This window comes from Bombyx mandarina, chromosome A1, assembly GCF_030267445.1.
Source record: "Bombyx mandarina strain Sakado chromosome A1, ASM3026744v2".
Classification (NCBI taxonomy): Eukaryota; Metazoa; Arthropoda; class Insecta; order Lepidoptera; family Bombycidae; genus Bombyx; species Bombyx mandarina.
Window position 1 is genome coordinate 2,995,792 of NC_143234.1, and position 26,557 is coordinate 3,022,348.

A 26,557-nucleotide genomic window follows, 5' to 3' on the forward strand; every position below is an offset into this window, starting at 1 on the left:
CTCACAGCCCACCTGGTGTTAAGTGGTTGAGCCCAAAGACAACTACAACGTAAATGCCGTCACCCACCTTGATATGTAAGTTATAAAGTCTCAGTATAGTTACAACGGCTGCCAACACCCTTCAAACCGAAACGCATTACTGCTTCACGGCAGAAATAGGCAGGCTAGTGGTACCTACCCGTGCGGACATACAAGAGGTTCTATCACCAGTAAAAGGTTTATTAGATAGGTCAGATAACTTGTAAAGAGAATAGTTGAATTCTAAGAACGCAATAGTTATCCGATACTGTGTTAATGATATATAATATCTATTATTATGTCTAAAGAGATAAAATATTACAAAGAGGTTTCAGACTTTGTAATTTTGACTAATATGATTACTGAATAATTATGTTTTTCAGTGACTTCTCTAGGGCGAAGTGGACGATTGAACCTAAAATGGCGGTCTTTCACCTTTGACATTTGACATCGCTGAGTGCAATTTAAGAGGGCCGAGCGGCTGAGGTAAACACGAGACCCTTCTAAATTAAATTGATAAGGCAAAAAATTTTAATTCTAAAAAGCTGATTAATAATTGAAGTAAAATTTATATTTTTTTTTTAAACGTGTTTATTATGACCACCGTTGAGCACCTTGAGATATGAGGTTGAAAGTTCAATTTGAAGAAATACAAAAAAAAAAACAAAAATACTTTATTTTCAAAAGCGACTTAAAATAATATTTTAAAATGATTGGAGTCTCCTTTTAAGCTTGCAAGTCTGTACTAGGATACTACACAACGAACAACTACTTAATCCTTCATATCGGAAAGAATGACTGCGTTGCGGCATAGATAGGCAGGCGGTAGTACCTACCCCTACGGGCTCACAAGAGGCCCTGCCTTACACTAATAATGACGTGAATTAAAAATTTTACACGTATGATTTTTATTACACGATGTTACTCTTTAATCTTTGAAGTCATAGTGGCCTAAAGGATAAGACGTCCGGTGCATTCGTATCTGGCGATGCACCGGTGTTCGAATCCCGCAGGCGGATACCAATTTTTCTAATGAAATACGTTCTTAACAAATGTTCACGATTGACTCCCACGGTGAAGGAATAACATCGTGTAATAAAAATGAAACCCTAAAAATTATAATTTACGCAATTACTCGTGCTAGGACGTCCTGTGAGTTCGCACGGGTAGGTAATACTACCCTGCCTATTTTAGCCGTTAAGCCGTAATGCATTTCTGTTTGAAGGGTGGGACAGCCGTTGTGACTATACTGATACCTTAGAACTCAGATCTCAAGGTGGGTGGTGGCATTTATGTTGTAGATGTCTATGGGCTCCGATAACCACTTAACACCAGGTGGGCCGTGAGCTCGTCAACTGACCGAAGCAATAAAAAAAAGTTTTTGGAGATGTATTTCATTTGAAAAATTGGTACCAGCCGGCGGGATTCCAGCACTGACACATTTGCATCGCTCGATACGAATGAATCCGTCCATGGTGACATCAAAAACAATTAAAAATAATTTTAAAACACTTATTCATAAAAATATTGTTTGATTTGTATTTTGATAGCGCGTGTTGACTAACGGCCGTGGTGTTATTATGTTTGTGATTTGTTTCGTAAATAAAGGTATAGTAAAGGTTTTTTTTAAACTCTCAACTATTAAAATGTTGCGTGCCTTATATGGTTGAGCATAAATATTATTTATTGAAGTGAAACTTCTTTAGGCGCATGAGGGTAAAATTTTTACAGAACGTCACGCAGGTATGCAACGGAAGTGACGTCAAGGAAGTGACGTCAAACTACTATTGAAATTAAGTACTTATCAAATGTCAGTAGTAGTAGTTGTTGTATTTTTCCAACTGGAAAGGCAAATGTATCATACCATACAGCCTAATGTTTTATAATTTTTTTTGTGAAAAATGTTAATAGGAATTGAAATGAAATGAAAAGAATTTGGAACATTAATCAAATAGCATGAAATTAAATTAGTCAATTCAATTGGCAAAATATTAGTCATTTACAATTTAGAAATCTAAACATAATGTGACTGTCAACACTGAGGTTTGAGATTGACATTTGAGAGACTTGTGGCGGGAACATATCTTCCTTTTTCCCTTCCTCTAAGTCTCGGAAATCTAAAGTTTTAGATTTGTATAACTATAAGCAAGACTCATAAATTAGTTCGCCAAAAAAGTTTCACTTCTGACATGTGTACTTTGTACACACGCACTTTTATTTATTTATTTATGTACACACAAAAAAGAAGACATAGTACAGAGTAATAGGAAAATTATGTACAAAGGCACTGCTTATTTCTTTAAGAAACCTCTTCCAGCAGACCTGCGAGAGGATTATGAGAATAATAATTGAATTGAATTTGAATTTGAATTTGAAAAGTGATTAGTGTGTGTAGAATAGCTAAAATAACAAATACAACATGAGAATTATAGTAATGCACATACACATAGCAAATATTGTTAAGCTTGAATACAAAATATTATAAGTAATACAGTTTAGGTATACGAAGAGTATAGAACAATTATATTATCTTTGTGCCCAAAAATACAAATATTTGATTCAACTTTTAAGTGGGAATCAGTTGCCAATTAGCAATTAACGGCTCGAGATCCTACATATTTCTGGATTTAAAACATTAAGTATTGAGTGCAGAAATACTCAAAAGGGGCATTGTATTTATGTTGATGGAAAGAAAATGTACCCTTAATTAAATGATACCACAAACTCTATCCTCAGAGCAAATAAATGGAACTTAAAAATAACAAAACCACGGTATATTAACTAAGCCATATTAGGCCATGGACGCATTGCCGGATTTTCTCAGTGGGTCGCGTTTCCGATCCGGTGGTAGATTCTGCGAGCACTGCTATTGCTGGGGCCAGTGTTAACAACACTCTCGGTTTGAGCCCCGTGAGCTCACCTACACGTCAAGGAGAATCTGAAATAGCCTCTCAAGGCTATCAGCATAGGTGAGGAAAAAAAAACCAAGACGAATTGCCTCCGAAACCGATAAACTGTTTACAGATCATCGAGAAACAAAATATTACTTTTGTAGGAATTTTCAGGGAGACGGCAACAAGTGATGTTGTTTCTTCGTAGCTGTAGATATAATATTTGCCGAACGAATTTCCTTATGGCGTAGCAACAGAACTGTTTTGTGTCAATATTACGTACATCGAACCTATTATACAGGGTCGCATTTAGGCAATTTACTATATAAGTATTTTATATGAACGAGCCGTACCAAGCCACTGCTTACCGTTACTGGCGGTAGGACCTATTGTGAGTCCGCACGGGTAGGTACCACCGCCCCGCCTATTTCTGCCGTGAAGCAGTAATGCGTTTCGGTTTGAAGGGTGGGGCAGCCGTTGTAATTATACTGAGACCTTAGAACTTATATCTCAAGGTGGGTGGCGCATTTACGTTGTAGATGTCTATGGGCTCCGATAATCACTTAACACCAGGTGGGCTGTGAGCTCGTCCACCCACCCATCTAAGCAATTAAAAAAATACATTCATTGCTGGACATGTCATATAGCTGGGGAAACATCAGGGAGATTCTTCATTCCAGTCCATTTTTAGTAATTATTTAACATAAATTATAACTGCAAAAATACGTAGAATGCTGCTACCTACCCGTAGGAACTCACAAGAGGTCCTACCACCAGCAATTACGCAAATTATAATTTTGCGGGTTTGATTTTTGTTACGCAATATTATTCTTTCATCGTGGAAGTCAATCGTGAATGTTTGTTAAGTTCGTATTTTATTAGAAAAAATATTACCCGCCTGCGGGATTCGAACACCGGAAGAGTCGCATCGCTTGATACGAATGCACCGGGCGTCTTATCATTTAGGCCACGACGACTTCTTTTATTGGAACGAAGTTCCTTATCGCGCGTTGTGAAAGGGGGCTAGACGGAAAAAATTGTTACGAAAAGTTGTCACGACACTTTTTAGATCCGTCATTCTGACCAATCAACGTGTAAGCGCTTATCGCGTGACATTCCTCGTATCCGATTGGTCCGCGTAATGAGTACAGTTTCTCGAGATAGCGTTTCAACAATAGTAATTTAGTTCATAGTATTGTTTTTTTCTTCTTCATAATGCCGTAATTTATTATTATAACTTTTAAAAAAAAATTACAATTCCTTCACTAATTAATCGAAAGGAACTTCGTTCCATCCGGGTATCCCTTGACACCTCTGAAGTTTTTATACTATTATATCGGTTCTCGAATTATATTATTGAACATGGTGTTGCCCTCCAATTTTCGCTTGATTTTACAATAATTTGCCCATAGCGTCTAACGAAAAGAAATGAGGTCACTCCGCTTTGACCTGGAACCACACGACCGTCTAAATATATTTGTATTTCGATGATATTATAATATCTATTAATATACATAATACGCCCAAATCTGTCCCTGTACATCCTCAATCAGCCCCGAGGTCATCGCTCCAAAAACTAAAAGTTTTGTAATAAAAGGCATTTCAGCTTCACTCAACATTAAACTTTACGTGTTTCAGCGGAACATTGACCCCCCCCCGTAACTGTGCTAACCGGGAATTGAACCCGGAAAAACGTGCACGAAAACTAGGCCTATTTGCACTATAATAAGCCTGATTTTACGTGCAAATATAGCTGCTACTAAATCGCTAACGTTTATTTTGGCTAACATTTAAGAAGTGAAATGGTATAGGCGCGTCACACCGTCACTTACGTCCTACTGTCGTTCAAGGCTTTAACGATAACGCCGCCAGTACAGCCTTAGTCCCATTTATTAATTTATTTATTTTGAGTATTTCTATAGTGCTATCACGCTATCTAACCTAACACGTAATTACGGATCCTCCCAATCCATTAACGGTGCTTTTAGGTAGCACAAGTACCGGTCACCGTCTTCGTCGAACCCGTCGCTTGCGACGAAGGGCTCGACGAGTAAATTAACCCATAGGCACAGCCCACTGAGTTTCTCGCCGGATCTTCTCAGTGGGTCGCGTTTCCGATTCGGTTGTAGATTCTGCGAAGCACTGCTCTTGCTAGGGTCAGTGTTAGCATCACTCCGGCTTAAGCCCCGTGAGCTCACCTGCTAGCCAAGGTTATGCTGAAATAGCCTCTCAAGGGTATCAGCTTCGGTTAAAAAAAAAAGTTAAAGTGTAATGAAATGCATTTTAATAATACAATTGATCCGATGATCTATTATAAGATGATGTCATTCTATAAAAAACGTATCATTGGTTCACACTATCTATTTTCTATCAAACCACTCAATCCTTATTTTGCGTACTGGTTGCAGGGAAAGCTGCAAATAGTCGAACACCATGTATTTTCCCTTTATTGTTTTGTCGCCAAGCAACCTCCTTCAATTCTGCTTTAATCTTCAATCCTACTGTCTGGTAACCGACACAACTTCTGATGGTTTTTAGCGCATCATCCACCATCTGTATTTCCTTATAAGTCCAGCATGTGCCTATAAAAGTGCCAACGGATAAAATGTCGCAATCAAAAAAGATAAAAGTGTTAAATGTTATAAATAATGAACGAATTAACGGAAACGGCATTGGGACAACAAAAATATGGGAACCTTTGAATTAATCAGGTGTCCTTATATGGTTTTGATTTTATTACACAAAGTTTATTATCTACTCTGCAAATTTTTTTTCCTACCTATGTTGATAGCCTTGAGAAGCTATATCAGCTTCTCCTTGACGTGTAGGTGAGCTCACGGGGCTCAAACCTGATGACGTTGCTAACACTTACCCTACTTAGCAAGAGTAGCGCTTCGCAGAATCTACCACCGGATCGGAAACGCGACCCATTAAGAAGATCCGGCAAGAAACTCAGTGGGCTGTGTCTATGGGTTAATTCGCTCGTCGAGCCCTTCGTCGCAAGCGACGGGTTCGACGAGGACGGTGACCGGTGCTTGTGGTACGTAAAAGCACCGTTAATGGATCGGGAGGATCCGTAATGACGTGTTTTGGGCGCCGTCGATCTGCAAGTCAGTCGTCATACAAGCAAATGTTAGTTACATGGATAATGGTCAAATAAATATCCATTATTTTCCGCACAACGGCATGACCGCGTATCGTTTCTTGGTAAGCTTCTAAATTTATCCGGAAAATTAAATTATGTAAAAAAAAATCGTAGGAACTACGTGGGTGATTACGTCATCTTTAAAATTCAAACAGTACTGTGATGTTATCATCATACCGTGTGACCCAGTTTTTTTGTTTGAAATTTACTGTAATTTTCACGATTATTATTAGTCACCAAGGCAGCTGGGTGTCGTGAATATTATATTTATTATAATTATATATTATAAAAAACACTGTGACCCACAATGAAGATGTTTGTTTTGTTATGTATTATATTATCCAAACTGGTAGTGGTGGACCAGGTGGACTGTGAGCTCGTCCATCCATCTAAGCAGTAAAAATAATATTAATAAAAAAATCAAAAATGTTATACAATCATCCTGTTATTTCTATATCCGAGCAAATACGACGCAATTATTTTTTAGTACAAAAACCTTCTATAACATTTCAGACGTCATTCGTCATAACGTACAGATGGGCAGTCTAGCACGCTACATTTAACCGTATGACATCATGGGCCCAGGTTAAAGAACCGCCCCACAAATGTTTCGATGACTGGGCGGCTCGAGTGGCGCGGGCGTTCTAAAGCCGCACTCACATTGGCAGCTTTCTAACGCCGCGTTTTTTTTCTTCTAAAATATATTCTCCTCATTTCGCGTTACCGTTTAGATTTGTTTGCCGGGTAAAAGGTTAGACCGATAAAGTGTAATGAAAAACGACAGTTTTTTTTGCATTTTTTTATTTTATTTATTCCTTAGATGGGTGAACGAGCCTCTCTGGTGCCCACCTGGTGTTAAGTGGTTACCGGAGCCCATAGATATCTACAACGAAAATGCGCCAACCACCTTGAGATATAAGTTCTAAGATCTCAGTTTAGTTACAACGGCTGCCCTACCCTTCAGACCGAAACGCATTACTGCTTCACGGCAGAAATGGGCAGGTTGATGGCATCTACCCGCGCGGACTCACAAGAGGTCCTACCACCAGTAAAGTTTTTGTGTTAAAAATTTACTCAAGCTATGATAGCGACGGTTATAGTCAATTTATTCGAATAGGCCTTTACAGGTACTTTTAAGTAGTTGTAGGTTTAATACCGTTTCGGAATGAGGATTCTGTCGCTGAGGCAGCGAATTCAAGCATTTACAAAAACACGTAGATGTTACTATATTGTTTCCTTACAAAATAATGAAGTATTTAAACAGATGAACGTTTCCTTACCCAAAATACAGTTTTGAATTTGTCTAAGCTCCAACGAATACCCCTCGAAGCACAACAATTACAAAAATCAATAACTAAAGTCATTAAATCGACAATTAATTACTGGTGATAGGACCTCTTGTGAGTCCGGGCGGGTAGGTGCCACCACCCTGCCTATTTCTGCCGTGAAGCAGTAATGCGTTTCGGTTTGAAGGGTGGGGCAGCCGTTGTAACTATATAGGTACTTAAGACCTTAGAACTCATATCTCAGGGTGGGTGGCGCATTTACGTTGTAGGTGTCTATGTGCTCCAGTAACCACTTAACATCAGGTGGGCTGTGAGCTCGTCCAGCCATCTAAGAAAAAAATAAAAATAAAAGCGAACATCATTCGAATTCTTGCTTCTAAACGCACAGCATGTAACGCAATCCATCAAATTATTTTCACCGCTAACGCACCGTTTCACCGCATTGTGTAATGTTCGCCGCCTGTTCTCTTTAAAAAAAAAAACATCAAAAAACCCTACCGCTGGAGAGGACCTATTGATGTCTTCACCAGTCACGTGTTTTCTAATTTACGTGCCACCAAAATAAACGGGCCTTCTGAAACAACAGAAGAAACATTTTTATGGTACATTCATAGCGCAGCTATTTAAGCGCCACACCGCAGGATATAATTATAATATTGCAGTCGCAATTGGAACTATTTTCATTATTAAGCACCTACTTAGCATTTACCACTGTGTATTCAAAAGCTTCTAACTTATTCATAATTAATTTAACGTATCAACTTATTCATAATTAATTTAACGTATCAACACGGCTCAATTTGTATTAAATCATTATCGCGTTTCAACGCGTGTCCATTTAAAGAAGAGACCTGATTTATAGAGCCGCCATTGGATCATAAGGTGAATACACCTTAATGTACATTTTTTGACTCTGTTTTTTTTTTTACTTTTATTAATTGATTGAGTGTCGGATTGTTTTGTGACCTCGTTTAACGTCTCGTTTCATTATGATTAATGAATTAATACACGTTGTTCTTTGAAAAGTCTTAGTTTTATTGTCTTTAATTGAAACATTAAGACGGCTGGAGAGATTGCGCTTGGTTTTTTTTTCAATGTCACATAAGATTTTTTTACGAGGGTGGACCGTTGGTTGTAGACAGAATTTTTAGGGGCGACGAATTAAATATCGAAAATATATAATTTTTTAGAGTTTTTCGTTTGATCATACACACCCACCCGTTCCTTATATCACTCGCACGTTACCTATGTTCAAGTGAAGCCTTTTTTTATTTTTACTGCTTAGCTGGGTGGAAGAGCTCACAGACCACCTGGTGTTAAGTGGTTACTGGAGCCCATAGACATCTACAACGTAAATGCGCCACCCACCTTGAGATATAAGTTCTAAGGTCTCAAGTACCTATAGTTACAACGGCTGCCCCACCCTTCAAACAGAAACGCATTACTGCTTCACGGCAGAAATAGGCGGGATGGTGGTACCTACCCGCGTGGACTTACAAGAGGGGCTACCACCAGTTAGGTGTGGTAACCAATGGTAAAAGTGACATATTGTGTGTAGTTTTACGACAAGAGGAAGCCGATTCCACCGAGCGGGTGATATTGCTCGGTAGACCGACGATCCAAATGTTGTTGTTCGGAACTTGTATATATGCAAGCTTATCTTGAAAATATCGTAAGCGAGATTCAGGCATCTGTCAAATATCTTATGTTCTGTGATGGCTACCGCTACATTTAGTTAGCGATGTTATTCCTTCACTTCTACATGCACCTTCTTCCGGAAGGTTCTTGAGTGGCGACCGTGTACCGGAAGACATAGCATGGGTAGGCCTCCCACAAGATGTTCAACGACCTATTAAGGTTCGCGGGGATCTGCAGGATGCTGGTAACGCAGGACCGATCTTTGTGGCGAGGCTTGGTGGAGGCTTATGTCCAACAGTAGACGTCTGTGGGCTAATAGAATAGAAAAAAACCCTTCACCGTGGAAGTCAATCGTGAACGATTGATAAATACGTAAGTATTTCCACGCCCTGCAGCGACAATCAAACGACGACTAAAACACGAACTATAAATATGCCTATTATTTTATTAGCGTGCTCTGTAAAGCGGTTAATTTCCAAAATTGTGCACGACGTATCTCTATGGGTATAGCGTGTGGTGTCCTAAAATCGCGGGTCGTCGAACTCCGAGGTCCATGCCCCCGGGAAAATGATCGGAGGCGCGTGGAAAACGTTTTGTGACGTCACGCTTTCAGACGATCTCCAGAACATAAAACCGATTACTGTGTTGATGAATTCGAATGGGAACTTGAATTAGAAATGTCATCCGGGTACTCAAACGAAATTCAAATATCATAAAATTTGCAGAATTTATTTTATAACAAGACATAGACTAATATTATAATCTTAATCTCTCTATATAAAAATGAATTGCTGTTCGTTAGTCTCGCTAAAACTCGAGAACGGCTGGACGATTTGGCTAATTTTGGTCTTAAATTATTTGTGGAAGTCTAGAGAAGGTTTAAAAGGTAGATAAATATGAAAGTTCTCGGAATTAAATAAAAATAACAATTATATTTTCCCTTTGATGTGTCCCCCGTTGGGCGGATGGCTTTTGTTCGTTTTAAGTTAATTTTATGCAGAAGTTTAGGTCTTTTATTTATCGATTGAGGCACTACAAAGTCTGCCGGGTCAGCTAGTATTATTATTATTATTATTATAACTATAAAGAGGAAAGATTTGTTTGTTTGTTTGTATTGAATAGGCTTCAAAACCACTAAACCGATTTGAAAAATTCTTTCACTGTTTGGAAGCTACACTATTCCCGAGTGACATAGGTTATAATCTTTTTTGAAAACAATTATGGACCCTTACTAAAACTCCAATAATGTAACCCAAGGTGTAACAAAACTACCTAAAATATTCATTACATCGTGTGCCCTGCGAAAACTATTGATGATAGAATCAAATAACGTACTACGACTTTGTAAAACACATTATTATTTACAAAAAGTGTCGCGACACCATATGTCTAACTATTATAGTTATGCTGCACTAAGTGTTCTTTTATTTAAAAAAATAAAACAACGAATCCGAAGCGGGCCACTTGTAAACTATAAAATAGACATTATAAGCAGTTGTTATTCGATTTCAATTATCACAAGCGGCACCCTTTACGCTCGACCATGTAAAGAATGAACCACATGAAAATCTCAATCTCCGCACGAATAATGTTTTGTTAATTTTTCGCGGTTTTATTTTGAGAAATCTATTGTTGATCTAGCATGCGGTGCTGGAGAAATTGTTCTGTTGACCTCGCGGTCACTGGCCCCGGGAAAGCGACCGGAAGCGAGGAAAGCGCCACGTGACGTCACGATGGCTTACGTAAGCGCTCCGACATTATGATCCATGACATTCGCTGTCTTCTTAAATATTAATGACCTTGTTTGTTTTATCTTAATTGAAGTTTTGGGCATCTGCCGATATTCCCGTTATGAACAACAGATTTAAATTACTATTCGTTAATCGCAACTTGCCCAGATTACGTTACTTAAGCTTAAAGCTTAGGTCCTCCTCGCGTCGTTTTCCTCATTGTCGTGACTACCCCATTGCATCAGTTTCTCCCGTACGATTTCCCTTTATCTGCTGCGATCCTTAGCTTCATGAAGGGCATTGTGGAAGTTGATGTTTAAAGAAGATCGTATTTGGTCCGACCATCTCGTGGGACTGCGTCCTCTGGGACGTTTGCCATCTACCTTTCCTGTCACCATCAGCTGTTCTAGATTGTGACCCTCTTTACGAGCAATATGTCCGAAGAATTCCAGCACCCTACGAAGGCATATAGTGCTATAGCATAAAGCTTAGGTATTAAATGGATTTAACAATGAAATAGTGTTTCATTATAATTAATCTTTCCGCCCATCTTTTTAGGAGTATCTTTGAAAGTATTTTTTTCTTAACAACCAGCGCAATAATTATTTTTTTCTTTTTTATTGCACTTGTAGGCAGACGAGCATACGGCCCACCTGATGGTGAATGGTTACCGTCGCCCATGGACTTCAGCAATGCCAGGGGCAGAGCCAAGCCGCTGCCTACCGCTTAATACTCTCCACAAGCCTCGTTTGAAGAAGGACATGTCATAGCGCTCGGGAAACACCGTAATATGTACTTTTAATGTATTTTTCATTTTATCCCTAAAATTTATTTTAACTTCATGTCCCAAAGGTTTATCAGTAAGTAGTTAGTTTAGATTAAATGTATCGCCATCTCTGTCTACTGACGTCATTACCCATGTGGATTCACGTATAATTTTTCTAATATATTAGTGTAACAGCAATGACAATTATGAGGTTTAAAAAAAAAATTGCTTAGATGAGTGGATGAGTTCACAGCCCACCTGGTGTTAAGTGGTTAATGCAGCCCATAGACATCTACAACGTAAATGTGCCACCCACCTTGAGATATAAGTTCTAAGGTCTCAGCTACAACGGCTGCCCCAACCTTCAAACCGAAACGCATTACTGCTTCACGGCAGAAATGGGCAGAGCGGTGGTACCTACCCGTGCGGACTCAAGAGGTCCCACCACCAGTAAAGTAAATTAAAGTGAACATTCTACGTGCTATAAAATTGGGCTTTAGTTGAAGTGGAGAATGCTAAATTTATCAAATTCATAGTCCCCGAAAAAGTGATTTAAATGTAATATAGAATAGGAAATTGCTCTATGCCCTTAGGTTCGGTTTCCCGATTCCCTTCGAAGGGTCGTGTTACGCAATTCCGTTGCCATAGCAACCGAAGAAATTCACTTAACCCTCCACGAGGTCGGGTCATCGCCTCCATAACATACTTTCACAGATTACTGAAACACATCGTGTCAACGACCTTAGACCTAAAAATCGCTCCCGTGATTGTTTCACTAGAAATAAATTATTCGTAACGTGTTTATTAGTTTTCGTTTTGAAATTATTTCTTTAATAGCGTTTTGTTATTTAGATCGTGGTAAGGAAGCGGTCGATGTTGTTTTATTTGAGATGGTCTATTTCAAATCGATTCTGCTTTACCGCGCACCGAAATAGGCATGATGACTAATTTTCAAAATCTATTCTTATGATATTCAGAAGTATCTATTAAATCAAAAATATATCATGTTTCTGTAGAAAACAAACGTTTTTATCCAATAAAATGAAATTTAAATTTAAAGTTTCTTTTTCGCGCTAAAACGCTGTTCAGTGTCACGGCGTCTGTCAATACGTCACGGCTCAGTCACTGAAGTATGAAACCTAGGCTCAGTAAGCTTATCAAGTCTGGCCCAGGCGGGATGGGTCAAGTATTGGTCCGGTTGCCCGTCGTTGCCACGATGAAGGTTCTCGCCGTTCCAAAACTGAGGGTTGGTTGGAGCGTGCTCCGCGCTTGTTTGTTAGAGGCTAAGAAGCTACAGTGCTTCCGATGCCATGAGCTAGGGCACGTGAGCGCCCGATGTCCTTCGTCGGTCGACCGCAGCCGGGATTGTTATCGGTGCGGCCAGACCGGCCACGTAGCGGCCGGCTGCTCTCTTGCACCACACTGCGCTGTATGTACCGCTGCCGGCAGACCGGCGGACCATGTCTCCGGGAGCAAGGCTTGTGCCAAGTCCCCGAGACCGAGACTTAGAAGAGGGACTTCCGCTGCACTTGAAAATGCACGGAGGCAGCCCGGTACGGCTATGGAGACATCGAATGGCGTCCTGCTATGACAGGTGTCCTTCGATTCCTGCAGGGGAATCTCAACCATTGCGCCAGAGCTCAAAACCTTTTGTTCCAGAGCATGGCGGAGGGGTTGACCCATCTTGCGGTGGTCGCCGAGCCGTATCGGGTCCCTTCGAGCCCCGATTGGGCGGCCGATTTGGAGGGCCGAGTGGCAATCATCCGGCGTTGTTGTGTGGGTGCTCCGCCTACGTTTGCCGTTGTTGAAAGAGGTCGCGGCTTCGTTGCCGTCCTCTGGGCCGAGATATTCGTGTTGGGAGTGTACTTTTCCCCAAACAGGACGCTCGCCGAGTTTGAGGTTTTCCTCAGCGAGCTCAGCCGCGTCGTTGGAAGGTCGCACTTCCGACGGATTCTCGTTCTAGGTGACCTAAATGCCAAGTCATTGTCTTGGGGTTCCTCTAGGACGTGCCCCAGAGGTAGAGCGGTGGAGGAGTGGCTGGTCGGAAGCGGTCTCCTCATCCTCAATCGCGGTACGGAACTCACATGCGTGCGACGTTTGGGCGGGTCCGTGGTGGACGTTACATTCGCCACGCCTGACGTCGCATATCGCGTACGCGGTTGGGCGGTGATGGTTGGCGAGGAGACCCTCTCCGACCACCGTTACATCCGATTCAGTGTCGCCGCGACCCCGGTGGGTTCTGTTCGGGGCTTTTCCTTGCCCATCAGTGGCAGCGCTAGGGGTCCTCGTTGGGCCCAGAAGCGTCTCAACATCGAGCGGTTGCGTGAGGCGGCCATAGTGCAGGCGTGGCGTCTTGACTCGCTTGGCGAGCCAGCAGACGTGTGCGAGGGGGTGGAGCGTCTGCGCGAGGCAATGTCACGGGTGTGTGACGCTGCTATGCCTCGCGTGAGAGCTCTCGCTCCTAAGCGCCAAGTTCATTGGTGGACCGAGGAGATCGCCAGCCAGCGCCGGCTATGCGATATTAGTCGTCGCACATACCAGCGATATCGACGACGAAGAACGCGCCGGGACCCCGACGAGGAGGACCGCCTGTACGAAGTGTACAGGACGGCGATAAGAACCCTGCGCTTGGCTATCGGGGAGGCGAAGGAGGCCGCCTGGAACGACCTACTGGCCTCGCTGGACCGTGACCCGTGGGGGCGGCCCTACAGGCTGGCGCGTAATGCGCTTCGCCGTTGGGCTCCTCCCGCAACCAGCACCCTGCCGCCGGAAACATTGCAGCGGGTAGTCGGGGGTCTGTTTCCCGATTTATCCGGGACGGCCTTCGTCCCCCCTGTGATGACAATGGCGCGGATTGCTGATAGCGAAGAGCTTGAGGACGTCTCCCAGGTAGAGTTCGATTTGGCTGTGCAGAGGATGCGGGCTAAGCGCACGGCACCCGGTCCCGATGGGATCTCGTCCCAAGCGTGGGCGCTCGCCTTGACAGGTGACGGCTTGGGGCCTGCCCTCCTAGGGCTATTCAGCAGGTGCCTCCGTGAGGGCAGGTTCCCAGAGCCATGGAAGACTGGTCGGCTTGTCCTTATTCCTAAGGAAGGCCGGCCACGTGACGAGCCAAGCGGGTACCGCCCAATCGTCGTGCTGGACGAGGCTGGTAAGCTCCTCGAGCGCATCGTCGCCAGTCGCCTCGTCCAGCACCTCGAAAGCGTTGGGCCTGACCTGGCTCCTAACCAATATGGTTTCCGGAGAGGTCGCTCCACCATGGACGCGGTCTTGCGCGTCCGCCACCTCTCCGATCGTGCGTGCTCCGAGGGGGGCGTGTTGTTGGCTGTGTCGATTGATATCGCCAACGCCTTCAACGCGATCCCTTGGAGCACGATCGTGGAATCGCTCCGGTTTCACCGCGTCCCCCCTAGTCTCCGCACCCTGATAGAGGATTACCTTTCAGGGCGAAATGTAGTCTTCCCCGAGAGGAGGGGGTGGGGACGGAAAGCGGTGTCGTGCGGGGTCCGGCAGGGGTCGGTACTGGGACCACTCCTGTGGGACATCGGTTTCGACTGGGTCCTGCGCGGTGCTAGCCTGCGTGGCGTCGACGTAGTGTGCTATGCCGACGACACGCTGGTGACGGCCCGCGGAGCTGACTACAGAGCCGCAGCGATCCTTGCGACGGCGGCGGTCTCCACCGTCGTTAGTCGCATTCGGAGATTAGGTCTTGAGGTGGCCCTCCGCAAGTCCGAAGCGGTGTGCTTTCACCCAGTCCGGAGGGGACCTCCTCCGGGAGCGAATCTCATAGTCGGCGGAGTATCGATCGCTGTCCAGCCGAAGCTCAAATATTTGGGTCTTGTGCTGGACAGTCGATGGCGCTTCGACCACCACTTTGGTGAGTTAGTCCCGAAGCTGCTGGGGATGGCAGGCGCACTAGCCCGTCTTCTCCCCAACGTCGGTGGTTGCAGCGCCGGCGTCCGGCGTCTGTACCTGGGGGTCGTGCGCAGTATGGCTTTGTACGGCGCTCCCGTGTGGTCGCCCGCACTCTCTGCGCGCAATGCAGCTTTGCTGCTACGAGCGCAGCGGGTGCTCGCGGTGAGAGTCATCAGGGGGTACCGTACGATCTCCCGGGAGGTCGCCTGCGCCCTCGCCGGTTCCCTTCCTTGGGATCTCGAGGCTGAGGTAGCAGCTGCGGTATACCGGCGCAGAACACAGTCCCTGAGTCGGGGACAGACGCCCGGCCCGTCGGCTGTCGGTCGGTGGAGGCGTGCTGCGCGTCATCTGGCGTACGCCAAGTGGAGGGAGCGGTTGCTGGAGGAGCTTGGCCAAACTTCAGTCACTCGCCGACGCACCCTCGAGGCCCTGGTGCCCGTGCTGGAGGCATGGTCAGATAGACGACACGGCGTGCTCTCCTTCCACTTAACGCAGGTCCTCTCGGGGCATGGTTGCTTCGGGAGGTACCTGTGGAAGGTCTGCAGGAGAGAGCCACATCCGGGTTGCCACCAGTGCGGGCATCCGGACGATGACGCTCAGCACGCACTCGAAGCGTGCCCGCGTTGGGAGCGCTCGCGGCGAGACCTCATCGCGGTGCTGGGGAGAGACCTCTCCTTGCGGGCTGTCATCGCCCGCATGCTAGAGGACCAGAATTCTTGGGAGGCCATGACCAGGTTTTGCGACCTGGTCATGGCGTTCCGTGAGGCTGAGGAGCGCGAAAGGGAGTGGGATCCCTCTTCGGCTTCACAGCGAAGAAGGCGGAGTGGGCGGCACGGGCGCGAAGTTCCCGTTCATCTCCCGTAGGGGCTGTCGGGTGCCGGGTGCGGGGGTGCCCGGTACTCGGCTGTTGGTCCGGTGGTGAGGCGGCGCAAGGTGGCTCCTGTGCACCGCTCACGGTGTGTCTCCGAGACGACGTCCTGCGGGATTTTCCCGGGGATGGAGTGCCGTCCTATTAACAGGATGGGTACCGGCGACGGCGAGCCTTCGGCGCGCACTGTGCGGTACCGTGGGTTTCGTGGAGTCGGAGTGGTGGGGCTCGATGGGGTTTAGTCGGTAGTCGTTCTGCGGGGCAAGTGCTTCGCGCGCCTTTTTCAAGGCGTAGTCTCCTGTGAGAAATTGGGGGAGGTGAAGGACCTCGGCTCTTCTCTTCTCCCCTTCTTCCTCTCAGGAGGCGCCGGAGTCCGACATAACCCGGTCCGTTACCCCCCTCGACCGGGTATCCGTAAATGGATTCCCCAGCGTTAAAAAAAAAAAAAAAAAAGGCTCAGTAAGCTTCAGTACGTCAATAGTAAACATTAGATGCTTGTATAATAAATCAAGTTATTTTGCATAATAAATATGAATTCAAAAGTGTATGAGTGGTGTGTACAGTACAGAAAGAATCTTGTTTGTTCGGGATTTCATTAGTTGCGAGATCCGTTATATATTGTATCTTATGCGAACAATCTGTGGGCTGTTGGCTGTACTAGATGTTAGTTTCATTTATTGCTTAGTTAGGAGGACGAGCCCACCCGATATTAAGTGGTTACCGGAGCCCATATACATCTACAGCGTAAATGCCGCCACTTTTATAGCACAATGGCTTCAAATCGGAAAGTTATTACTACTTCACGGCAGATATAGGCAGGGTCGTGGCGCAGACTCACAAGAGGTCTTACCACCAATAATAATAATAATGATCAGGTACGTGCTTATTAAAAAAAATTATATATTGATAATAATGTTCATGTTGACTGAATCAATCGATATGCGTGTACTGAAGACTCTGATGCCTCAATTCAGATCAAAAACATCGCACAAAAACCAAAAAACATCGTGCAAACATCAAAAAACAAAATAAACATCTATCTTCGAGTGCGGTGTGAATAAACTGCACAATTTTTAACCTTCAAAAGGCGTGGGCGGAGGACACAATATGTGAGCTTATTAACCAATTTCGTAACGTCGCGTGCGAAAATTGACTTTTTCTTAGAACGGAAGCGTTGCGTAAAGAACATACGTTTTCTTTGAAGAAACATGTTTTTGAACAATATATTTGAATTTGTGTCTATCTAATAACGTCTACGTGAAGCAAAAACTTTGTACCCCCTTTTACGAAAATTGCGCGGACGGAGGAGTATGAAATTTCCCACACTTATAGAGAATATAAAGAAGGAGTTCGGAAGGTTAATATTTTTTCAAATTATGCATAAAGAATAAATTATATCTATAAAAAAACATAAAACACTTTTTTTTTATTGCCTTGATGGGTGGACGAGCTCACAGCCCACCTGGTGTTAAGTGGTTACTGGAGCCCATAGACATCTACAACATAAATGCGCCACCCGCATTGAGATATCAGTTATAAGGTCTCATGTATAGTTACAACGGCTGCCCCACCCTTCAAATCGAAACGCACTACTGCTTCACGACAGAAATAGGCAGGGTGGTGGTACCTAACCGCGCAGACTCGCAAGAGGTCCTACCACCAGGTCCTACCACCATCCTTGCTGACTTTTAGACCAGCCAGGCAATTTCAGTCTAAGAATGACGTTTATCTCAGTCCCTGGCTATGGGAAGCCTGGTTACTATTATATATATCGCAGGTCGCAATGTATCACTAGATTTAAAATAATTCATCTTCCTGACAACAGATAGCGCCACTTCACACATTACAGCGGCAAGAGTTGTAACAATGAAATATTGCAAGGGAATTGCCTTAACTAAACTAAACTAACTAAACCAAACCTTAACTAAACTATTATGATTTACGATTTAGTATTATTTTCCTTAAAATTATAATTTCAACTAGAAGCTTTAAGCGTTTAATTATTTTATAATTTAATAGAAGTCTTATGTGTGTATACTTATACTAAGTATATGAATGTTCCCTATAGACTTCGAAAGGGCTGGGCCGATTTCGATAACATTTTCAGGGGATAATTTCAAATCCAAAATTTGGCAGATTTGACTAGTTAATTTCATTAAATTCCGATTTAAAAAAAAATCATTAATACTAGTTATTAAAGAGATCATCCTATTTTTTTTCTTTTTCCTACCTATTTGCTGGTAGCCTAAGAGGGTTGATCCAGATACGCCCGGACGGGTCGGTGAGCTCACGGGCTCAACCTGAGAGAATTTGCTAACACTAGCCATAGCAACTGACCTTACTAAAAACCCACTTAACGAGTGCATGCGCCAAGCCCCAGTTCGCAAACTATGGAGAACATCTGTCAGGGCTTTAATAAACAAGAATTCCACATGACCACGACTGTTGCTCCGCCAAGAGTAACTGACTATGATGATGATGATGATGACCTAGCAAAGGCCATTCCTTCGCAGAATCTACCACCGGATCCGAGTCGCGACCAACTAAGAAGATCCGACGAGAAACTCAGCGGGCTTACAAGTAAACGTTGGCAATAAATAAGTTGTTTTTAATGTTTTAAATTAAGAATTTGCAAGCAATACCGTACTGTATGAACTGGGAACAAAGGACTTACCAGCGGGCCACTCGCGGACACGACGTCTGTCTGGCCTTGAAGTCCAATTCGTTAACTCCGATCATTGTTATTCGCTTCTCGTGACACGGACACGGAGTGGGGTGGAGCCGCAATTCGATAGAAAAATAATAATTTTTCATTTACTATTTTATTAATAGCTTTCCTTTTGTGCCAGTTTTTTTTTGCTTAGTTGATTGGACGAGCTCACAGCCCACCTGGTGTTAAGTGGTTACTGGAGCCCATAGACATCTACAACTTAAATGCGCCACCCACCTTGAAACATAAGTTCTAAGAAATAAGCAGGGTGGTGGTACCTACCCGCGCGGACTTCAAGAGGTCCTACCACCAGTGAATGTATGACTGGTTTGTGTCGGATACGACTGTGGTACAAAGTCATGTGGTCAAGCAATAAACATCAAGTAACATTATTCTTTCTATATATGTATGTTGAAATATCGTGCTTTCTTATTGCAGGGTTAGTATTGAGCCACAAACATAGATACAGACATGTACATATATCACAGTCAGTTCTTACTAAGTACTATAGTAGTACTGTTAGTAATAGCAATCCATTAGGAAATTACTATGCTGCGCCACCTATTACAAGATGAAATTTAAATGTAATGAATAGAATTATGAAGAACTTTTAATAATTCACTAGCTGAGCCTAAAATCTATATGCTACATATTTTTAACCAATACATTTGTAACATCAATTATTTATGTCAAGATAGGTAATTTCCTTGATCTTGTTGTGAGTATGACCTGTAATAACCGTAGAACAACACGTGATCTCATATACATATTTGAGCGAATGATCCCCATAGATACAGCCCACTGAGTATCTCGCCGGATCTTCTCAGTGGGTCGCGTTTCCGATTCAGTTGTAGATTCTGCGAAGCACTACTCTTGCTAGGGTCAGTGTTAGCATCACTCCAGTTTAAGTCCCGTGAGCTCACCTACTAGCTAAGGTTACGCTGAAATAGCCTCTCAAGGCTATCAGCTTAGGTAGGAAAAAAAAAAGAAAAAAAGCAATGAGAGATGCATTAAGGTTATTTTTTTATATTTAAATATTTAAAGACGACTCTATATATATATAAAGTCCACTCCATAGATCTCTTGTGCGCCCTTGAGCGCAAGCGTATTGCCGTAGGTCGCGTACACATATCGTGTACATATTGTAGTTATAGCCCGAGAAAGATCTCACTTCATGGAAGCGACGTATACAACGTTGTACTGAATCATTGTTTTTCGTTTAATGTAAATAATATTTAAAAACTGGTAATTTATCTTATAGCCCGGTTTGAAATATCAAATAATTCCAATCAGAAAACTGAAACGTTTTTGACCGAAAATAAATTATAGTATCGTTGTCGTTGTATATATATATATTTTATATTTTTACTGAAATTGTGGTACAGAAGAAAAATATATTGTTAGTTCGGTAGCTAAATGATTGTTTGTGATACATATCGATATATTTTGAGGCAGCACCGAGATAGTACCGAGTTTTTATAAAAAAATCGATTTTTCTAATATATAATTACCACATAAATAGGTAGCAGAAGTTGATTAAACTGCATGGATCGTGTCAGTGACAGACAGAAATATGACACGAGGGAGGGCCAACATAACGAAATAAATAAAAAAATTTTTTCAATATCAATCACTTTATTACATTTTAAAGCAAATGAGACTCCAGCGTCGTGTTTTAAGAACGCAATTTTCTTTGTGTCGTTTTTGAAGTTTAGTACCAGACAAATCCTGAACTCTTCCACCAATATAATGAAAAAAATCATTAGCCAGTGGTATTGGCGTTTGTCAGGCAAATATCAAGTTATCACAAGAACTAGCTGTTTACAATAAGACTTTTCTTCTTCTGTTTGATTTTTGGCTCGCGCGGCTTGAGCATTTGCCACAGAGCAAGTTAAACGTTTGGGAAACTACGTAATAAAAAAAAAAATAGGAGGAGGATATATGAAAATACATATATAAATAATAAGTATTTGCAGAGTTCTTAATTGTCTATGAAAACAAAACAGAAGCGCGCCAAAAAATAAACGTAAAAAAATGCAAGATGGCGTCGCGACCTCGGGCCGCCAGGAAGTGCATGTAATACCAACGAACTCTTCAATGCAATCCAGTTCGTTGTGGATCCTGGTTTATGCACAAATATGCATTGTGTCAGGGCTGGGCATTTGGACCTACTATACAATAAATGTCATTTATGCTTTTTTGAAGTCTTCTTTCGATTACGTATCTTAGTTACCCTAAGCTTAACCAAAAGTCTGACATTGGCCACAATTTTGGACCCATAGGAATAGGAAACGACGATTTTCTTAATATCCTTTTCTCCCTTTTACTTTACCATTTTCAGTACTACCGGGCCTTTTTGAATACATCAGCCATTAATGGCGCTTGCTGGCCTCCTGATGGAGAATGGGTGCTTCTGCACATTTGATATAGAGCCCCGCCGGTGCCTAAAAATACCAGCTGATTCTTTCGTACATGCTCTACATGTAAGAGTTACCGAAAAGACCAATAGCACATTTTTTATTAGTAATTTTTTTAAGTCCTCAATCAGATGGCAGCCCTATAAATTTGTAATTGTTGACCTTTCAATGCGATGTACATTAAAAAAAAAACTCATACGATTGCACCGGAGTGCGGCAACCGTTTTGAATGTCGCCAATCGACCTTGGACATGCGAATAATAACGTAATTACATGCAAGTACATTGTTATTTAAATCAATCGTAATATGAATATAAGTATTACATTACTATATGTAATGGAAATACGTTTAAGCTTGAACATAATAATCGATATTTTTCATTACATATTAACCGAATTACACGTGTTTCGTTGAAGTCCTCTACAAATCTCTTTGTGTTATAGCTGACGAACAAAAGTTTTTGTATGGGAGCCAAGAATGAACATATTCTTCAAAAATATGTAATTCTTTCTGTAACATGTCTTAATTTGCAAAGATTTTTTTTACGTGCAGAAAATAAAAGCTTTTTTAGACTATTATTTGATAAAAAATGTTAATCGTATTTTTTAAATTAGGAGAGTGGTATTACAAATTTGAATTAGTACCACCGAAACACGACAGAAGCTGGCGCAATGGCGTTTTGTTAACACACTATAGGACTATGTGGTATCGTTTTGGACCAAATTAAACCTGATTTAAACCATTTAGTCTGGTAAAACCTTGGTACGCACATTGTACCAGGAGTCTCGAAGGGGTCAAAGGATTAAAAATGTCATGTCAATGTTTCCATTCCACTCTCAACTACTTTTATATCCAGAAATATCATAATAAATGTTATTATGACAAACGATAAGGGAAGTCGTCTTGCGAAGGTCGAAATCTTCGTAATACGGAGATGACGTAAAACTGGACAGTAAAATTTGTTTATACGACCGTTGTTAATATTAAAATGTGATTTTTGGAGTTAGATTGTATCATCATCATCATTATCCTGCCCTTCTCCCTGTCACCTGGGGTCGGCGCAACATGTTTTCTCCTTCCATACTCTTCTATCATATACCATTTCTTCGCTCACTCCCTTCTTACCCATATCGCCTTTCACGCAATCCATCCATTTCTTCTTAGGTCTACCTCTTCCTCTAGATCCTTCCAGTCGAGTTAGATTATATATAATCAGCAATGTTCACAAGCGCTAAGCTCGCATCTTTACTGGGATCACACAAGTTAACCGATTATACGATATATATGATTGAGACACAGATCTCAAGTCACAACGTTTGGGGTGGTATTCACTCTGTAATAATATCTTTAGGCTCCGGTGATCACAGCATGCGCTTGAAGCGTGCTCACGTTTGGAACACGCGTCGCGGTGCTAGGGTAGGACCTCTCCTTGCGGGCTGTCGTCACCCGCATGGTAGAAGACCGGAGTTGGTCGGAGGCGACGGGTTTCGCTATCTGGTCATGGCGCTTCGTGATGCTGAGGAGAGCGAAAGGAAGTGGGATCCCCCTACGACTCCTCAGCGCAGACTACTGCTATGTTGTAGGTTTCGTCTGGCCGGCGTGGTGGATCTCAATGAGGTTTAGTCGGTTGTTGGTTTTGCGGGGTGGGTACATTGCGTGCCTTTTTCAAGGCGTGGTATCTTGGGAGGAAATGGAGGAGGAGAGGGGTCTTGGTCTACCTCTTCTTCGCCGGACATAATGTATCATATCATGAACATAATGTAATGTATGTATGCTACCCCCCTCGGCCGGGTATGGATACCCCAGCGTAAAAAAAAAGGCTCCGGTGATCATTTAAAGCCTGGTAAGCCTTGAGATTGTTCGTTTGTGCAATAAAAAAAAAATATGTATAGCGTGTCACTAATGCTAGTCCGTCACCGTGAGCTATAAAACTTCTTATTGATCGAATTCAGTAGAAATCCAAAGTGAATTTTCCGAAACATAACACATTAACTGAGAATTTTTTAAAGCGAAAAACTTATGAGTTTTCTCAACGGTAGGCTTGCCTGTGGCCTTGCTATTTCTATACAGGTCAACATTTTCTTTTTCCTCCTACCTATGCTGATAGCCTTGAGAGGCTATATCAGCTTCGCCCTAACGTGTAGGTAAGCTCACAGGGCTCAAACCGGAGTGTTGCTAACACTGCCCCTAGTAAGAGCAGTGCTTCGCAGAATCTACCACCGGAACGGAAACGCGACCCACTGAGAAGATCCGGCGAGAAACTCAGTGGGCTGTGTGAATGGGTTAATATGCTCGCCGAGCCCTTCGTCGAAAAGGCCGGGTAACTATTTCTATACTGGTCAACATCTGAGATATAAACGTTAGGAAATAGTTCAAAACACAATATAACTTTTTCGTCTTTGTGTCATTAAGAAGGATGCGGATCTCAAAGCGACGGAACAAATCCCAGTAATCCCAGAAATTATGAAACAAAAAGACTCATATGATTTATTTGCAACAAAACACGCGGTGCATTACCAACGAAATGTATGTACATACCAAAACACACTCGCCGAATGCAAATGCGCATAACTCTTTGATATATTCATTATGTTTAAAAGCAGCGATGTTTCGGTATCATTATACACACGCAGTAAAATAAATGTTATATTTATGTAAACTCGACTCCGAGTCAGCAGTGCGCCGACCTTCGCACTGCTTCATCCTTTTTGGTCAAACACTAGTTCAGTTACAGAAGGGACAGGGTTTTGACTTCTACGAAAGTTAATATTGTTTTTATTTTTTATTATTTTTTTATTGCTTAGATGGGTGGACATGGTGGTGCAGATGGCCGTTGGGGCCAGAAAGTTCTTGAGTGGCGACCGCGTACTGGGAGACGTAGCGTGGGTAGGCCTCCCACAAGGTGGACCGACGACCTATTAAGGTTCGCGCGGATCCGCTGGATGCAGGCTGCGCAGGACCGGTCTTTGTGGCGAGGCTTGGGGGAGGCCTATGTCCAGCAGTGGACGTCCATGGGCTGATAGATAGATAGATAGATAGATGGGTGGACGAGCTCACAGCCCACCCGGTGTTAAGTGGTTACTGGAGCCCATAAACATCTACAACGTAAATGCGCAACCCACCTTGAGATATAAGTTCTAAGGTCTCAGTATAGTTACAACAACTGCCCCCACCCTTCAAATCGAAACGCATTACTGCTTCACGGGAGAAATAGGCAGGGTGGTGGTACCTACCCGCGCGGACTCACAAGTGGTCCTACCACCAGTTTAATAAACATTGTTAGGCTTTTACTGACTCGGTGGTGTAGCAATTAGCGCCGTTAGCTGTTGTGGCGAGGGTCGTAGGTTCCATTCCCACCTCGGGTAAACATTCGTATGGTGAACAGGTTTGTTTACTCTTTGTCTGGGTGTTTATTATCTATATATGTTTAAATTTAAATGTATATAAGTACTAGCTGACCCGGCAGACTTCGTAGTGCCTCAATCGATAAATAAATGACCTAAACTTTTGTATAAAATAAACTTGAAACAAACAAAAGGAATCCGTCCAACGGGGGACACATCAAAGGAAAAACAAAATTGTTATTTTTATTTAATTCGGAGTATTTTCATGTTTATCTAACTTTTAAACCTTTTCTGGACTTCCACAAATAATTCAAGACCAAAATTAGCCAAATCGGTCCTGCTGTTTTCGAGTTTTAGCGAGACTAACGAACAGCAATTCATTTTTATATATATAGATGTATATTAGCCACTGGTTTCCATAACACAAGAAATCCTAAATTGGGACCAGATGATCGTGCGTGATTTGTTGCCAGTTATAAATTAATTAAACATCTTTTCCATGGCTTTGTTCAAAACTATTTTGCTAGACTTTATCGCGTCATCATCATCATAACAAAAATAAATATATTATAGGTACGCAGATTAAATATCTCTGTTCTTAGTCAGTTAAGGGATTGAATGGAATGATAAACATTTAAAATATTGCGCTCGGTTTTTAAATAGGGGGGCTATGGAACAATACAAATGAAGACTTTACTTACTGGTGGTAGGGTGTCTGGTGAGCCCTCACGCGTAGGTACCACCACCGTACCTATTTTACCCACGAAGCAGTAAAATGTTCAGATTTGAAAGATGGGAGCAGTCATTGTACTACATAACTGAGAACTTTTGTAGTTAAATATGCAATAAATAGAAGACGTCAAATCGAATGGCTCAAGGTAAATTTCCCTTAGCTCTATGACGTCTATTAGTTCTAATTATTAGAAGGAACGCTATTCTTAAGAAGCTTAATATCAGGTAGACCTTCTAATCGACCCGCGGTCTACTCCCAGACCTTCAGGTACCACATATTAGGTGCGGATACCGCGTAGGAGGATCAGCCCCCTGATCGGAAAATATAAAGGTCTTATAATCGAAACCCAAGATCAAGACGATATAAATAGGCGTTTGTGGAGGTTTACGACGAAAGAAAAGATCTTCCACCGAGCGGGTGATATTGCTCGGTAGACCGATGGGTCCAAATGTTGCTTTTTACCCTCCTATTCTAGTAACCTCTAGGGGTTATACTAGATTCACCGAATTAGTCGGTGAGCACACGGGGCTCAAGCCTGACGACGTTGCTAACACTAGCCCTAGCAAGAGCAGTGCTTCGCAGAATCTACCACAAGATCGGAAACGCAACCCACTGAGAAGATCTGGCGAGAAACTCAGTGAGCTGTGGGTTAATTTACTCGCCGTGCCCTTCGTCGCAAGCGACGGGTTCGACGAGAACGATGACCGGTGCTTGAGGTACCTAAAAGCACCGCTAGTGGATCGGAGGGAGGACGATATAAATAGGTGTTTATTAAGACTCTTTGCACCGTCTGCATTTAATCTGTATGCACGCACCGGATGACGCGCGGCGTGTGTAAATTTAGCGGCGTCGAGTTCACGGACAGGCAAGTCGCCATCTTGCTTTTGTTCGATGCAACAGCAAAACACGAAGGAGAACTGCATTTATTTTCTTATTTACCCGAATCAGAAACAAAACGTCGGATGTTTGTGATTAATAAAAAAAAATTAATGTATCATAGTTAAAGATTGAGGTTTTTTTATAATACTACTAGCCGTACTCGCTGGCTTCGCTGGGCATTTAAAATTAACATTATTATTTAATGTCATTATTATT